Source organism: Schistocerca cancellata, chromosome 3 (genome assembly GCF_023864275.1).
Source record: "Schistocerca cancellata isolate TAMUIC-IGC-003103 chromosome 3, iqSchCanc2.1, whole genome shotgun sequence".
NCBI lineage: Eukaryota > Metazoa > Arthropoda > Insecta > Orthoptera > Acrididae > Schistocerca > Schistocerca cancellata.
This window is the reverse complement of record NC_064628.1, coordinates 934,832,170-934,846,956: the sequence shown is the minus strand read 5'-3', so window position 1 is coordinate 934,846,956 and position 14,787 is coordinate 934,832,170.

Genomic DNA, 14,787 nt, shown 5'->3' with positions numbered 1-14,787 from the left:
AAGGGAACGGTGATGGACCTTAGGTACAGAAGAGACTGGAGCAGCGCATTACGTCCACATGATAACACCTTTTTATTGGTCTTTTTCACTGACGCACATGTACATTACCATGAGGGGTGAGGTAAACGTACACACGTGGTTTCCGTTTTCAATTACTAAGTGGAATAGAGTGTGTCCCACTTGAAACGCGTCGACGTATGTGGTATCAGCATGATGGTGGACCTGCACATTCCGCAATTAATACTAGGCTGACCCTTGACAGGATGTTCGACGGGCGTTTCATAGAACGTGGAGGACGTACAAATTGGCCAGCCCGTTCTCCTGATCTTACACCTCTGGACTTCTTTCTGTGGGTTACGTTAAAGGAGAATGTGTACCGTGATGTGCCTAAAACCCCAGAGGATATGAAACAACGTATTGTGGCAGCCTGCGGCGACATTACACCAGATGTACTGCGGCGTGTACGACATTCATTGCGCCAGAGATTCAATTGTGTGCAGCAAATGATGGCCAACACATTGAACATCTATTAGCCTGACATGTCGGGACACACTCTATTCCACTCCGTAATTCAAAACTGGAACCACGTGTGTACGTGTACCTCACCCCTCATGGTAATGTACATGTGCGTCAGTGAAAAAGACCAATAAAAAAGTGTTAGCATGTGGACGTAATGTGCTGTTCCAGTCTGTACTGTACCTAAGGTCCATCACCGTTCCCTCTGGATCCCTACGTAATTAGGTGCTCTCCGATACACACGATCGAACAGCGGAGGAGTGGTACTCAAGCGTCAAATTTAGGTTACAATATCTCCGGATGTAATTAACATTTTACAGTGCAACAAACGGCACTGATTACGTATTTGCTTATATGTTCAGATGTGCTAACAAAACTAACGGGGTTCCATTTAAAAAAAACGTAGGTTTGTGTTAAAAAACATACTTCCGTGCATTTTTTTATGGTTTGTAGTTAACCAATTACACTAACCCCTCTCCTCACGTTCGGTCTGTGGAATCGATTCGTCAGTATTTTATGTGGTTTACGAAGTATATCCAGCGGTAATGTTAGGTGACTCGCCCAGTATATCAACGGGGATAGGTGAATATGCGTTCGCCGGCATGTAAGCAGGAGATCCCGGGTTCGAATCCCGGTTGGGGCACACATTTTCACCTGTCCTCGTTGATATATATCAACGCCCATTAGCAGTTGAAGGTATTAATACAATTCTAATTTCATCCTGGTGCTTCTCGAACCACGCACGTACACTGCGGGCAGCTTGATACGTCATACTGTCCTGCAATTAGATGCCATCCTGCCGACGAAAATCAAACTGTATGTAGGGGTGGACATTGGTCCTTAAGAATAGATGCATAATGGGTTGATCCATTGTGCCTTCCGTAACGGCGATATCGCCCTACGAATTCCACGAAAACATTCCCCAGACCACAACGCTCCCTCCATCGTCCCGGTCCCTTTGCCGAAGATTGTTGCAAAGCGTTTGCTTTCAGATTTTTGACAGGTTACACGCCAACGGCCATCGGTCTGATGGAGCGTAGAGCCTGATTCATCTGTCAAGGTCACCTATTGCCGCTCATTGCCACTGATTGGACGTCAAGTTGCGGTATCGGCGTGCATATTACAGTCATCCTCACTCATGAACAGCAGCAGGCATGTGTGCATCAACAAGGTGCTTGCTTCGGAGGCTTATCCGCAATGAGTTTGCTGAACAGTCGTTCAGAAGACACTCTTGGTAGCCCCTTGGTTGATCTGGGCCGTCAGTTACTGAACAGTTGCACGTGTATTCGCCACTACACCTCTCCCGTGTATGGCTTGTGGTGCACCACAGATACCTCCGCGCCGGCTTTGTATAGTACCATTTTGGCATACACAGTACTACGCGAACTGTTTATAACATAGCCGTTTCATAAATGCTTGCACCGTTGGCCCGGAAGCCAATGATCATGTCCTTTTCGACGTCAGATAGATGGCTCCGTTTCCGCATTATGCCGCCGAGCCGAGAGGACGCGCAGCCGAGCAGCAGAGCAGCAGCAGCACTTGACTGATAAACTGAAAATTAATTTAGTCTTTGTTCTTTGTTCACGTGCTTCTGCAAATAAGTGTACTGTAGGTATGTATTTTACTGTGTAGACTAGTGGTTAGAAAATTAATCGTAGTCTTTGTTGTTGCATAAGTCGTGCGAATATCCTTGTGTAGGGTGGCTTTCTAGTGTGGTGTCAACGCCAGACACCACACTTGCTAGGTGGTAGCCTTTAAATCGGCCGCGGTCCGCTAGTATACGTCGGACCCGCGTGTCGCCACTGTCAGTGATTGCAGACCGAGCACCGCCACACGGCAGGCCTAGAGCGACTTCCTAGCACTCGCCCCAGTTGTACAGCCGACTTTGCTAGCGAAGCTACACTGGCAAATACGTTCTCATTTTCCGAGACGATAGTTAGCATAGCCTTCAGCTACGTCGTTTGCTACGACCTAGCAAGGCGCCATTACCAGTAACTATTGATGCTGTAAAACATGTACCGTCAAGTGCGATGTTTCCCAATTATGGATTAAAGTTAAGTATTCCAGAAGCTACGCACGTTCTTTGCTACTATAAATTCCTTGTCCTGTTCCAGACCTCACGCCAGCCTGCGTGAGCTTAGACGCGTGTCTTTCGGCTTCCTCCAAACTCCGTGAATTGGCTCCTGCCAAATCACAACATCTAGTGTGTATTTTCCCGTCACCAGAAACTCCGTCACGCCACAAAGTTTTAATTTTGTGGTCCTAGGCAGCATACGGTTTAGATCAGTGCGGTCTCAGAGTACAGTGAGAAATCTGCTGAGAGTGTTACTTTGTTCTCCATTAGTATATTTTCAAACTCAGTAGCGCCATTTGAGACCTTATATCTGTTTTTACGCAGTATGATATGGCTAGGTATTCTGCTTGTTGTGAGCGGACACAAGGAGAATTGGCTGCTGTCCGTAAACAGCTGCAAACTGCGTTTGCTACCGTCGACAAGCTTCTAGCTAATGCTCAAAGTTGCGGTGACGTCGGGGCGCCAGTGACGACACCTGCGACACCCTTGGTGCCACTGGAATCCCCTGAAGGCCCGGACGTCGCTGCGGCTTCTGATGCGCAAAATCTGACAGGTCCGTCCTGACTACAGAGTGGGTGGCAGACAGTGGTGGACTTGCGTGTCACTGGGCGGCAGGCGAAAGGCAAAGGCATGCGGTTGGCTCCCTGCGTCTTAGCAACAGCTACGAGGTCCTACCCAGTGTTGATGATAACTCTGAGCCAGCACGGGATGCCTCTCATTTTGGTCGACTTTCCTGCCAAGTCCGGACAAGTACAGAGGGTTGTATGCTAGTCACTGGGAGCTCCAATGTTAGGCGGGTGGTGGAGCCCCTCAGGGAGATAGTAGGCATGGCGGGAAACAATTCCAGTGTGCATTCGGTATGAAACTTCCTGGCAGATTAGAACTGTGTGCCAGACTCGAGACTCGAACTCGGGACCTTTGCCTTTCGTGGGCAAGTGCTCTACCAACTGAGCTACCCAAGCACGACTCATGCCCCATCCTCACAGCTTTACTTCTGCCAGTACCTCGTCTCCATATCAGCGCACACTCCGCTGCAGAGTGAAAATCTCATTCTGCATTCGGTATGTTTGCCGGGAGATCTCATCCGTGATGTGGAGGAGACCCTGCCGGCGGGTATCGAACGCACTGGGCGCAACCGGCAGCATGCGGTGGCGCATGACGGCAGGAATGACGCCTGCCGCTTGGGTTCTGGGGCCATCCTCGGCTCCTTTCGGCGGCTGGCTGATTTGGTGAAGGCAACTAGCAACGCACGCGAAGTGCAGGATAAGCTATTTGTAGCTTCGTACCCAGGGCTGATCGCGGTCCTCTGGTTTGGAGCATAGTGGAAGGTCTAAACCAGAGGCTCAGACAGCTCTACGACGGTATCGGATGTTAATTGCTCGACCTCCGCTATAAGGTGCCAAATTGTAGGGTTCCCCTTAATAGGTCAGTTGAGCACTACACTCAGGAAACGGCTACGAGGGTAGCGGAGTATTTGTGGAGTGCACATGGGGCTTTTTTAGGTTAGAGGACCCCTCCCTTGGGAGAAAAGACGATTTGCCTGTTAAATCAGCCACAGCGACGTCAGAGAATCTTGGTTCTCGCAGATCAGAGATGGAAATGATTGATATGATTTTAGTAAACAGCAGGAGCATCCAAGGAAAGGTCCCAGAATTAGTATCCCTTATTTAAGGTTATAATGCACAGATAGTATTGGGAACAGAAAGCTGGTTGAAACTAGGAGTCAATGACAATGAAATCCTAAGTTGAGACTGGAACGTTTATCGTAAGGACAGGTTAGTCGCCAATGGAGGCAGCGTGTTTGTTGCAGTAAAAAAATTCGATAAAATCTAGCCAAGTTGTTATGGATTCCGAATGTGGATTAATTTAGGTAAAAAAAGAACGGCCAAAAATGGCGATCGGATGCTTTTATAGAACACCAGGGTCATGATCTGTAGTTGTAGAGAGCTTCAGACAGAACTTGCAGATTATCATTAGTAATTTTCCCAATCATGGATTTGTAAAAAGGGTTGACTTCAACTTTCTTGGGGTAGACTGGGAGTGTTATGCCATCAAAATCGGTGCCAGTGAAAGGGAGTCATGTGGCATTGTTCTGGATGTCTTATCCGAAAATTACCTAGAACAGATAGTTAGACAACCAACTCATGAGGGTAACGTCTTAGACCTCCTGGCAACAGACATACCTGAACTTATAGGATCAGTTAACGGAGAGGAAACTATCAGTGGCCATAAGGCTATGACATCATCTATAACGACGGGTCTTACAAGGAATGATAAGAAAAGCAGGAAAATATATTTGTTCAGCAAGGGTGACAGGCTACAAATTTCAAAATATCTCAGCAGTTAGTGTCAAATATTCGGCGATGAGGACAAGGTGTGGAGCACCAACGGAAAAAAATTCAAAGGCTTCGTTCAATATGCCCTTGACAAGTACGTTCCGAGTAAGGTTTTAAGGGGTGGGAAAGATCCACCATGGTTCAATAGCAGTGTCAGAAAAGCGCTACGTAAACAAAGAGCACTTCATCTCAGATTCAAGAGAAGTAAAACCTAGCTCACAAGCAAAAGCTGAACGAAGCGAAAATGAGCGTATGGAGGGCAATGAGAGAAGCGTTCAATGATTTTGAAAGTAAGGTGTTGTCCACCAATCTGAGTAAAAACCCTAAGATATATTGATCGTATGCAAAATCAGTAAGTGGGTCAAAATCATCTATTCATTCTCTCAGCGACCACACCGCCACCGAAATGGAATATAACAGAGAGAAGGCCGAAACACTGAATTCGTTCTTCCGAATTTGTTTCATCGCGGAACGTCTTAACTCTGACCCCCCTTTTCATCGTAGTACGAACATCTAAATGACAGATATTGAGATAACCGATTGCGGAACTGAAAATCAGTTTCAATCTCTTAGTAGTGGAATGGCTTCAGGACCAGATGACATACCTATAAGATTCTATAAAGATTATGCGAAAAAATTTGCTCCCCTTCTAGCAGCAATTTATCAGAGATCACTTGAGCAACGAAAGGTACCTAACGACTTGAAAAAAGCGCAGGTCATTATCGTTTTTAAGAAAGGCCGTAAGACAGATCCACACAACTTCAGACCTATATCGTTGACGTAATCTGTTGTAGAATTATGGAACATGTTTAATGTTCAAGAATTACGACGTTCTTGGAAGATGAGCATCTCCTATACAAAAATCATTATGGAATCCGCAAACACAGATGCTGTGAAACTTAGCTCGCTCTGTTCCTCCATGAGATCCACAGCGCAGTGGACAGATGTCCTCAGGTTGGTGCCGTGTTCCTTGATTTCAGTAAGGCCTTTGACACCACCCCTCATTGCCGTTTACTGAAAAAAGTACAAGCTTACGGAGTGCCGGGGCAGACCTGCGATTAGATTCAAGACTTCCGTGCAGATAGAACTCAGCAAGTAGCTCTTAACGAAACTAAATCGACAGATGTAAAGGTAATATCCGGAGTACAACAGGAAAGTGTTATATGACCATTGCTGTTTACATCTACATCTACATCTATACTCCGCGAGCCACCTTACGGTGTGTGGCGGAGGGTACTTATTGTACCACTATCTGATCCCCCCTTCCCTGTTCCATTCACGAATTGTGCGTGGGAAGAACGACTGCTTGTAAGTCTCCGTATTTGCTCTAATTTCTCGGATCTTTTCGTTGTGATCATTACGCGAGATATATGTGGGCGGTAGTAATATGTTGCCCATCTCTTCCCGGAATGTGCTCTCTCGTAATTTCGATAATAAACCTCTCCGTATTGCGTAACGCCTTTCTTGAAGTGTCCGCCACTGGAGCTTGTTCAGCATCTCCGTAACGCTCTCGCGCTGACTAAATGTCCCCATGACGAATCGCGCTGCTTTTCGCTGGATCATGTCTATCTCTTCTATTAATCCAACCTGGTAAGGGTCCCATACTGATGAGCAATACTCAAGAATCGGACGAACAAGCGTTTTGTAAGCTACTTCTTTCGTCGATGAGTCACATTTTCTTAGAATTCTTCTAATGAATCTCCACCTGGCGCCTGCTTTTCCCACTATTTGTTTTATGTGATCATCCCACTTCAGATCGCTCCGGATAGTAACTCCTAAGTATTTTACGGTCGTTACCGCTTCCAATGATTTACCACCTATGGCATAATCGTACTGGAATGGATTTCTGCCCCTATGTATGCGCATTATATTACATTTATCTACGTTTAGGGAAAGCTGCCAGCTGTCGCACCATGCATTAATCCTCTGCAGGTCTTCCTGGAGTACGTACGAGTCTTCTGATGTTGCTACTTTCTTGTTGACAACCGTGTCATCTGCAAATAGCCTCACGGAGCTACCGATGTTGTCAACTAAGTCATTTATGTATATTGTAAACAATAAAGGTCCTATCACGCTTCCTTGCGGTACTCCCGAAATTACCTCTACATCTGCAGATTTTGAACCGTTAAGAATGACATGTTGTGTTCTTTCTTCTAGGAAATCCTGAATCCAATCACAAACCTGGTCCGATATTCCGTAAGCTCGTATTTTTTTCATTAAACGTAAGTGCGGAACCGTATCAAATGCCTTCCTGAAGTCCAGGAATACGGCATCAATCTGCTCGCCAGTGTCTACGGCATTGTGAATTTCTTGGGCAAATAGGGCGAGCTGAGTTTCACATGATCTCTGTTTGCGGAATCCATGTTGGTTATGATGAAGGAGATTTGTATTATCTAAGAACGTCATAATACGAGAACACAAAACATGTTCCATTATTCTACAACAGATTGACGTAAGCGAAATAGGCCTATAATTATTCGCATCTGATTTATGACCCTTCTTGAAAATGGGAACGACCTGCGCTTTCTTCCAGTCGCTAGGTACTTTACGTTCTTCCAGCGATCTACGATAAATTTCTGATAGAAAGGGGGCAAGTTCTTTAGCATAATCACTGTAGAATCTTAAGGGTATCTCGTCTGGTCCGGATGCTTTTCCGCTACTAAGTGATAGCAGTTGTTTTTCAATTCCGATATCGTTTATTTCAATATTTTCCATTTTGGCGTCCGTGCGACGACTGAAGTCAGGGACCGTGTTACGATTTTCCGCAGTGAAACAGTTTCGGAACACTGAATTCAGTATTTCTGCCTTTCTTCGGTCGTCCTCTGTTTCGGTGCCATCGTGGTCAACGAGTGACTGAATAGGGGATTTAGATCCGCTTACCGATTTTACATATGACCAAAACTTTTTAGGGTTCTTGTTTAGATTGTTTGCCAATGTTTTATGTTCGAATTCGTTGAATGCTTCTCTCATTGCTCTCTTTACGCTCTTTTTCGCTTCGTTCAGCTTTTCCTTATCAGCTATGATTCGACTACTCTTAAACCTATGATGAAGCTTTCTTTGTTTCCGTAGTACCTTTCGTACATGATTGTTATACCACGGTGGATCTTTCCCCTCGCTTTGGACCTTAGTCGGTACGAACTTATCTAAGGCGTACTGGACGATGTTTCTGAATTTTTTCCATTTTTGTTCCACATCCTCTTCCTCAGAAATGAACGTTTGATGGTGGTCACTCAGATATTCTGCGATTTGTGCCCTATCACTCTTGTTAAGCAAATATATTTTCCTTCCTTTCTTGGCATTTCTTATTACACTTGTAGTCATTGATGCAACCACTGACTTATGATCACTGATACCCTCTTCTACATTCACGGAGTCGAAAAGTTCCGGTCTATTTGTTGCTATGAGGTCTAAAACGTTAGCTTCACGAGTTGGTTCTCTAACTATCTGCTCGAAGTAATTCTCGGACAAGGCAGTCAGGATAATGTCACAAGAGTCTCTGTCCCTGGCTCCAGTTCTGATTGTGTGACTATCCCATTCTATACCTGGTAGATTGAAGTCTCCCCCTATTACAATAGTATGATCACGAAACTTCTTCACGACGTTCTGCAGGTTCTCTCTGAGGCGCTCAACTACTACGGTTGCTGATGCAGGTGGTCTATAGAAGCATCCGACTATCATATCTGACCCACCTTTGATACTTAGCTTAACCCAGATTATTTCACATTCGCATTCGCTAATAACTTCACTGGATATTATTGAATTCTTTACTGCTATAAATACTCCTCCACCATTGGCGTTTATCCTATCCTTGCGGTATATATTCCATTCTGTGTCTAGGATTTCGTTACTGTTCACTTCCGGTTTTAACCAACTTTCCGTTCCTAATACTATATGCGCACTATTTCCTTCAATAAGAGATACTAATTCAGGAACCTTGCCCTGGATACTCCTGCAGTTTACCAATATTACGTTAACTTTTCCTGTTTTTGGTCTCTGAGGACGGACGTTCTTTATCAACGATGATAATGTCCTCTCTGGTAAGCCGTCAGGTATTTTATCGTTTCGCCCAAGGGGGGGTCCCTCTAACCTAAAAAACCCCCGTGTGCACGCCACACGTACTCTGCTACCCTAGTAGCTGCTTCCGGTGTGTAGTGCACGCCTGACCTGTCTAGGGGGGCCCTACAGTTCTCCACCCAATAACGGAGGTCGATGAATTTGCAACCATTATAGTCGCAGAGTCGTCTGAGCCTCTGGTTTAGACCCTCCACACGGCTCCAAACCAGAGGACCGCGATCGACTCTGGGCACTATGCTGCAGATATTAAGCTCAGCTTGCACTCCGCGTGCGATGCTGGTTGTCTTCACCAAATCAGCCAGCCGCCGGAAGGAACCAAGGATGGCCTCAGAACCCAAGCGGCAGGCGTCATTCGTTCCGACATGTGCTACTATCTGCAGCCGGTCACACCCAGTGCGTTCAATAGCTGCCGGAAGGGCCTCCTCCACATTACGGACGAGACCCCCCGGCAAGCACACCGAGTGCACACTGGCATTCTTCCCCGACCTACCCGCTATTTTCCTGAGGGGCTCCATAACCCGCCTAACGTTGGAGCTCCCTATAACTAATAGGCCCGCCCTCTGTGACTGTCGGGACCTTGCCGGAGAATCGGCCACTGGCCCAACAGGCGAGGCATCCTGTGGTGGCTCGGAAACGATGTCATCACCACTAGGAAGCACCCCGTACCTGTTGGAAAGGGGTAAGGCAGCTGCCACGCGGCCAGATCCCACCTTCGCCTTTCGGCCAGGCACGCGAGAGCCCACCACTGTCCGCCATTCACCCTGGAGTGATGGCTGACCGGTAAGATGCTCACTGCCGGAAGACGCAGCGACATCAGGGGTTCCATGTGATTCCAAGGCCACCGAAGTAGGCATAGGTCTCACCACAGTTGCCCCAACGCCACTACGAGCCGACGCCTGCGCCTCGAGCTCGATGAGCCTAACAGACAAAGCCTCCACCTGCCCCCGAAGAGTGGCCAATTCTCCTTGCGTCCGCTCACAACAACCACAGTCCCTACACATGACTATGTTTACCCTACCCTATACGGTGACAAATTCCCAAGATAATCTTCTGATGAGCTACTCTGATAATCAAGAAACACTCACTGAAATACGAGACGCGAAAACTACGCTAGGTTTTCCCAGAAAAACTATTTAAAAGCTAAGCGCAGCAAATAAGTACAAAAACGCTTTATACAAACAGTACTGTGCTGCTGCTGGTGCTCTCGCTCTGGCTGTCACAAGACAACTGCTGATTCAAGTGACTAGTGGCTAACGGCCGCGAAACAAACAAATGACGGTTTTAGGGCGCTTTCTGTTCTAAACGATCAAGAAAACACTAAGAAATCTAACACGAAAACTACGTAAAGTTTTATCAAGAACTGTTAGTTACTATGCAGAGCAGATAAACACAAATAGAATCCCTTCCTTAGTGGAAGGTCGTAAACAAAATGCAAAATAAACGCTTTATACAAACAGTACTGTGCTGCTGCTGGTGCTCTCGCTCTCGCTGTCACAAACGATATATATAAACGATCTAGTAGAAAGCTTCGGATGCTTTTTAAGGCTATTCACAGACGATGTAGTTGTCTATACCAAACTAGCAACGCCAGAAGATAGTAAGATCTGCAGAAGGACCTGCAGAGAATTGATGAATGGTGCAGACTCTGGCAGTTGACGCTGAACGTAAATAAATGTGATGTGTTGGCAGAAGAGCCAACACCGTATAGCTAGAGGAGGCCGAAATGCACGCGTTAAAGCTCACGCAGGCTGGCGTGAGGTCTGAAAAATGACAAGGAATTATAGTAGCCAAAAATAGTACATAGCTTCTGGAATACTTAACTTTAATCCATAATTGGAGAACATCGGTCTGAAGGTGTGGTGTCACCGCCAGACACCACACTTGCTAGGTGGTAGCTTTAAATCGGCCGCGGTCCATTAGTACATGTCGGACCCGCGTGTCGCCACTGTCAGTGATCGCAGACAGAGCGCCACCACACGGCAGGTCTAGAGAGACGTACTAGCACTCGCCCCAGTTGTACGGACGTCTTTGCTAGCGACTACACTGACGAAGCCTTTCTCTCATTTGCCGAGAGACAGTTAGAATAGCCTTCAGCTAAGTCCATGGCTACGACATAGCAAGGCGCCATTAACCATTTCTAGAGAGAGTCTCATTTGTATCATCAAGAATGCTGTATACAAATGATGGATTAAAGTTAAGTATTCCAGCAGCTACGTACTTTTCTTTATAGCATTCATTACGTATCCTGTTTCAGACTTAACGCAAGCCGGTGTGAGTTGACGCGTGCCCTTTCGGCTTCCTCGCCTTGTGTCTAGACTGTCTTGTCTAGACACAACAGAAGGTACAGGCATCACTAGTTAAATATCTATTGATAATGGCGCCTTGCTAGGTCGTAGCAAATGACGTAGCTGAAGGCTATGCTAACTAAATGAGCAAATGAGAGCGTAATTGTCAGTGTAGCATCGCTAGAAAAGTCTGCTGTACAACTGGGGCGAGTGCTAGGATCTGTCTCTAGACCTGCCGTGGGGCGGCGCTCGGTCTGCAATCACCGACAGTGGCGACACGCGTGTCCGACGTATACTAACGGACCGCGGCCGATTTAAAGGCTACCACCTAGCAAGTGTGGTGACTGGCGGTGACACCATAAAATGTAACATATTGCGCATTCATAGGAAATGAAATCCACTACTGTGCAGCTACACTATTTATGACAAACAGCTGGAGACAGCGTCTGCCGTAAAATATTTAGGCGTAACTTTCCAGAGCGACCTTAGGTGGAATGACTACATAAAACAGATAGTGGGAAAAGCAGACACCAGACTCAGATTTATCGGAAGAGTCTTAAGGAAATGTAACTCATCCACGAAAGATGTGGCTTATAAGGCGCTTGTTCGCCAGATTCTTGAGTATTGTTCATCTACTTGGGATCCGTATCAGGTAGGACTGATAGAGGACACGGAGAAGATCCAACGAAGAGCGGGGCGTTTCGTCACGGGATCGTTTAGCTGGCAGACGTTACAAGAGAGGCGTTGTGCAACACGGAGAGATTTACGATTGAAATTTCGGGGCAGCACTTTTCAGGAGGAGGCAGGCAACATATTGCTTTCCCCACATACATCTCGCGTATTGACCACGAGGAGAAAATTCGAGAAATTAGAGCCAATACAGAAGCTTACCGACAACCAATCTTCCCACGCACTATTCGCGAGTGGAACGAGGTTGGAGGGATCAGATAGTGGTAACGAAAGTACCCTCCACCACATATTATTAGGTGGCTTGGGGAGTATGATGTAGATGTAGATTGTAACAACGACTGCACTGTTTTTGCGCGTACCCACTCACGGTTTTGATGCTCTCCAAATGCCAAATTTTCTAAGTGAATTATAGTTCAGGAAGTAGCAATAAAAACTTCAAGTTTTACCTATGATATTATAATTTGGTCAGAGACGGTAAAAGACCTGGGAGATCAGTAGAATGGAAAGTATATTGTCCTGAAAAGACGTTATAAAATGAAAACGAATAGAAGTAAAGCAAATTGTTATTCTAATTAGATCAGTGTATACTAAGGGAATCACACTAGGAAATAAGAGACTGAAAGTAATAAACGAGTTTTGGTATCGGGCAGCTATTTTGCTCGTGTTGTCCGAAGTAATTCCAATATAACATGCACACCGGTAACAGTAACAGAAGCGCTTTTGAAAAAGGTAAATATATTAAAATCTAGTTTAAATTTAAGTGTTAGGAAGTGAAAGTATTTGTGTGGAATATAGCCTGGTAGGAAAGTGGACCATCCGCACAGACATGAGGAGGACAAAAACTTTAGAAATGCGGTGCTACAGAAGAATGCTGAAAATTTTACTGATAGACCGGACAACTAATCTACTGCAACAACAAGTTTGAGCTTACCAGGCACAATTTTTCCCACTACGCCTCTAAGAGCCATATACCTCCATCAACATGTTGACTTACGTCACATTTTTGTTGTGTGTACGACGTTAGGATACCTTGTGGCCCAATTTACTGTGATCGGCTCGCAGACTCCAATTACCGTCGTGTTTGCACCACAGACACTTTTTATATACATTTTATGTCCGTTCATGGAGGTTTAAACCTCTGAAACATATGAGCTAGATAAAAGTAGTAGCAGCACTATCATTTTTCACAGCAGACTATATCGGCAGACGTTCACCGTATTATCTGCCCTCAACATAATCGACCCACACCACGATGACCTACCGCCACACATATAGAAGCCGTCATACCTGAGAGCGCGTCCAGTTCATTTGACGACTGACAAGGCACACACTTTGACGTGGATGATGTCGTCTCTTAGAATTGTAACGCGTGCCACGAAAAGGTTCCTTCATTTTGACGAACAGGCTATAGTAGCAGGGACTCATATCGGGTGTTCCAGTATCTGCAACCACCACTTATGCAGGAGTGCCTGCACGAGGTTCACCTTGTGGCAGCATTGACATGAAGGACGATGGTATGCAGTGCCACTTTCTTCTGGGTGCTGGACGGAGGTGATGTCGCAGGAAATTGCTGTTGTAGTCTGCAGTGGCCGACTTTTACCGCGCTTGAACTGCCCTGCCGCAACTTCAGAGAGTAAGCAACGCAAATGTCCCAAAAGCAGTAGTCACCGTTCACTTCACAACTTCAGCTGACCTTTAACTGTCCAGTGCGGAGAGTGCGCACGCCTCATCACGCACATCCTTCACGTTACAGCATTTCTATCCTAAGCCATGTAATTTATCACTTGCTACCGTAAACTTGTAGCTTCGTTGGATATCTGTAACGGTCGCGATAAACCATAACCTAAAATGTTTCGATAGCTAAGCCAGAAAAAGCTTACTACTTCCAACAGCACGGATTCCAAGTTCGGCAGAAGCCCGCCGAACTAAGGTGTGAAGAACAACGTCTCCTGGAAGATTATAGACGACGAAAGAGAAGCAACCAACAGGCTGCCATATCTAATACGGGACCTGCAAGGCCCTGAACAGGCCGAGAACAGGAGTGTCCAGGTGCAAGAGTAATTTTATCAAAAAAGTGATGAATTTTGTGAATGTGGGGCAAGACAGGACTCTGAGCACTTGTTGGTCTCCAATAAACTGAACGAACTCTGTCACATGGAAGCAAATGACCGTCCCATTCTGTCTGCTGAACACTGGACTCATAAAATGTGAAACACTCTGTAATTAATTTTAGATTCCATTTTTCATTATCTTGCGTTCTTAGGGCTCGGACTAATAGAAGTGAGGAGGAGCAGAAAGGAATTGGAAGGAAAAGAAATTTGTGACGCAGCTTGGCTGAAAGAAGGAATTGGTTGAACGGACACATCGTGAGACATTTAGGGCCAGACACTTTGATAACTGGGAGGGAGAAGGTGCGTGGAATTAGCTGAGGGTGCATTTACGAATTGTACAGGGAGATCAAGGCTGCAGTACAGCGCGCAGGTTCTGATGGATCTAGGCTGCAGAATTTATGCAGTGTCGAAGGAGTCTACACAGGGCACGTCAACGTGAAGAACTGCATCAATGTGATCTTCGGACTGGGAACCACAACTACTGGCGCACTGCCTTGAGACATTGCTAAGGAATTAGTGAGCGGTTGTTTTCTTTCGGGCGTGTCCTGTTGCTGTGACGTGACAAGTATCACGAAAATCTACCAGATTCGTCTACTGGACCGAGAGGTCTACTACTAATGATATCTTGCACTTCACAGAAAAAATGTAGTGGACGACACAAACCATCAAAGCAGGTCGCGTCTGAGACCACATGCATGTAC